At 44.3% G+C, this 3,078-nt stretch overlaps 1 protein-coding gene and 1 long non-coding RNA gene across 2 annotated transcripts in view; one reads left to right on the top strand and one right to left on the bottom strand.

The window, feature by feature from the left end:
* Positions 1–3,078, top strand: part of LOC117943095 (nuclear factor 7, brain-like) — a 214,395-nt gene that overhangs the window by 152,069 nt on the left and 59,248 nt on the right. The window lies entirely within an intron of this gene.
* Positions 1–3,078, bottom strand: part of LOC117943124 — a 6,836-nt gene that overhangs the window by 2,322 nt on the left and 1,436 nt on the right. The window contains exon 2 of the long non-coding RNA XR_004656295.1: positions 936–937. This is a non-coding gene — a long non-coding RNA (uncharacterized LOC117943124). The remainder of the gene's footprint in view (positions 1–935; positions 938–3,078) is intronic.

Here is a 3,078-nt window from a genome sequence, read left to right as displayed (position 1 = left end):
GACACGCACACAGACAAGTACACAGACATGTACACAGACACGCACACAGACACGTACACAGACATGCACACAGACACGTACACAGAAACGCACACAGACACGCACACAGACATGCACACAGACATGCACACGCAGACACACACAGACATGCACACAGACACGCACACAGACACGCACACACACACACACACACACACACACAGACACGCACACAGACACGTACACAGACACGCACACAGACATGCAGTTCTTCTAGTTGTTTGTGTGTCTCTCAGTTGGTTTCATGCAAAGCAGAAACATGACTCAGAGGAGAGTGTGTCACAACAATTAATTCTCCAGAAGTGGGAATAACAACAACAGCATGCAGCCTGGTGTCCTCTTTAGGAGTCTTTATGTCTCTCTCTGTCTCTGTCTGTTTGTGTTCGTCTTGTCTGTCTTCTTTGTCTTTCTTCTGAACGTATGTCTCAACTGTCTGCGTTTTACAGTCCCTGTCTGTTGCTATGCTCCTGTCACTCAGATGGTGTCAATCGTCAAGGCGATAATATATTCATAAATATTCATTGACACCATCTGAGACACCACAATACTGCACTACCTGCACACATGCTTTATTTACATTTTATCATATTATTTAGGCAGTTGCACATTTTTGTAGTCCATACTTGTATATATATATATATATACAAATATTTGTTCTTGTATTTTAGCCTATTCATATTTCATGTATATTGTATGTACAGTATACTGTATCCTAGTATTTCATTTATATTTGTTTTGTGCTGTGTGACTGATTTGGCTGCTGGAACACTTTTATTTCCCATTTTTGGGATCAATATCTATCTATCTATCCATCCATCTATCCATCTATCCATCCATCTATCCATCTATCCATCTATCTATCTATCTCTCTATCCTATACACAACTCAGACAATACCACTGACGTGCCACGCTAACACGGTGCTAAGGTGTTGTAGTACTTGATATTGGTCCTGGTCTTGAGAACACTCCGGTCTCGTCTCTGATAAAGAGGACTCTGCATTTTGTGTCAGGACTGCAGGGATATCACTAAACTGTCTATGTACTGTCTGATTTATGTGTTAACGTCAAGAGTTAGCGTCAAAAGGAGCCTTGGAGAAGACCAGGACTAGGATGAGGGACGTCCAGCTGGGAGGAGGCCTCGGAGAAGACCAGGACTAGGTGGAGGGACGTCCAGCTGGGAGGAGGCCTCGGAGAAGACCAGGACTAGGATGAGGGACGTCCAGCCTGAAGGAGGCCTCGGAGAAGACCAGGACTAGGTGGGGGGACGCCCAGCTGGGAGGAGGCCTCGGGAAGACCAGGACTAGGTGGGGGGACGCCCAGCTGGGAGGAGGCCTCGGGAAGACCAGGACTAGGTGGAGGGTCCAAATACTAGGATACAATATATATGAAATAATAATTGGATAAAATACAAGAACTAATATTTACAGTTGTGAATACAATAAAAGGGCAACTGCTTAAATAGTAGGATAAATATGTAGGTAACCCTATTGTGCATGTACACACAGTACATGATGGATATCTGCGTACTATAGTAATTTCAGATGCAGACGTATTTTTATGAATGCCCTTCCCTGATGTCCATGCTCCTGTCTCTCCAGTCACATGACTGATACTCTGGTGGTTTTGAACCTGTTGTGCTGCTGAAACCACAGACGTCGCTCGGCTTTGATCCGTTGCAGTAGATCTGAAGCATTCCTCCGCAGCCAAAGGTAAACAGACGGTAAACAGACGGTAAACCACAGCCCGCCGTGAGGAATGCGCCCAGTTGGACCTGGCCCATGACGCTGAGCTCTCCTGTGTTCACTGTGTTGTCAATCTCAGTCCCAGTCCCAGTCTCAGTCTCAGTCTCAGTCTCAGTCTCAGTCCCAGTCCCAGTCTCAGTCTCAGTCTCAGTCTCAGTCCCAGTCCCAGTCCCAGTCTCAGTCTCAGTCTCAGTCCCAGTCTTAGTCCCAGTCCCAGTCTCAGTCTCAGTCCCAGTCTCAGTCTCAGTCTCAGTCTCAGTCCCAGTCTTAGTCACAGTCACAGTCACAGTCACAGTCCCAGTCTTAGTCACAGTCACAGTCACAGTCTCAGTCTCAGTCCCGGTCCCAGTCTCAGTCTCAGTCTCAGTCCCAGTCTTAGTCTTAGTCCCAGTCACAGTCTCAGTCTCAGTCCCGGTCCCAGTCTCAGTCTCAGTCTCAGTCCCAGTCTTAGTCTTAGTCCCAGTCTCAGTCTCAGTCTCAGTCTCAGTCACAGTCTCAGTCTCAGGGCTTTGGGCTTTGGGCTTTGGGATGAGACAGGTGGGTGAAGTAAGGTTCATGTTGGACGTTACCTGTTGGGACATTAATGTTGAGTAAGAGGGGGAACCCAGGCTGAGACTCAATGACAACAACATGCAGGGGCACCATGTTCATTAATAGTAGAGAGATAGAGAGAGAGAGAGAGAGAGAGAGAGAGAGAGAGAGATAGATAGATCTTTATTGTACTGCATACAATGAAATTCTGTTGGAGTCATTGTCTCAGTTTGACTGTTAAAATATGTTCAGATAATTAACCCTTGTGTTGTCTTCCTTGAAATTGAAAATCAACAATTTTGTTGCTGTTTTTTTACTTCGATCGATAACTTTTTCTCAAATCTTTGTCCCTTTTTTATCGTTTTCAACACTACGTAACACTAACTTATTAACTTTAGTTTTACAGTTATTTTTGGAATTTATGGTCAATAAACCTCAATTATGGGAAATTATACCTAATGTTTGAGTTAGAAAAGCAGAAATTAGGAATTATTGAGACTAAAATTACAGGAATGGATGTTGATGATAATCACAGACTGGAATATGTCAACTTTTACTCAATACTATTTCAAAAACACTTCCATTTGTTTTACAATGCTATAAAATTGAAAAAGACCCAAAATTAATGAAACTTTTGTACCATTACTTGCAATACATTTGGTGCAAAACTAATTAGTACCTGTGGACTTAGTCAAGTGCTTACATCGCATCTTAGTCTTAGTCTGTGGAGCGCTGAGCCAACAGGACGGGGGGGGGGGGGGGGGG

Source organism: Etheostoma cragini, chromosome 4, assembly GCF_013103735.1.
Source record: "Etheostoma cragini isolate CJK2018 chromosome 4, CSU_Ecrag_1.0, whole genome shotgun sequence".
NCBI classification, from domain to species: Eukaryota; Metazoa; Chordata; class Actinopteri; order Perciformes; family Percidae; genus Etheostoma; species Etheostoma cragini.
The sequence above is the reverse complement of the archived record's forward strand: the minus strand, read 5'-3'. Positions and strand labels throughout refer to the sequence as shown.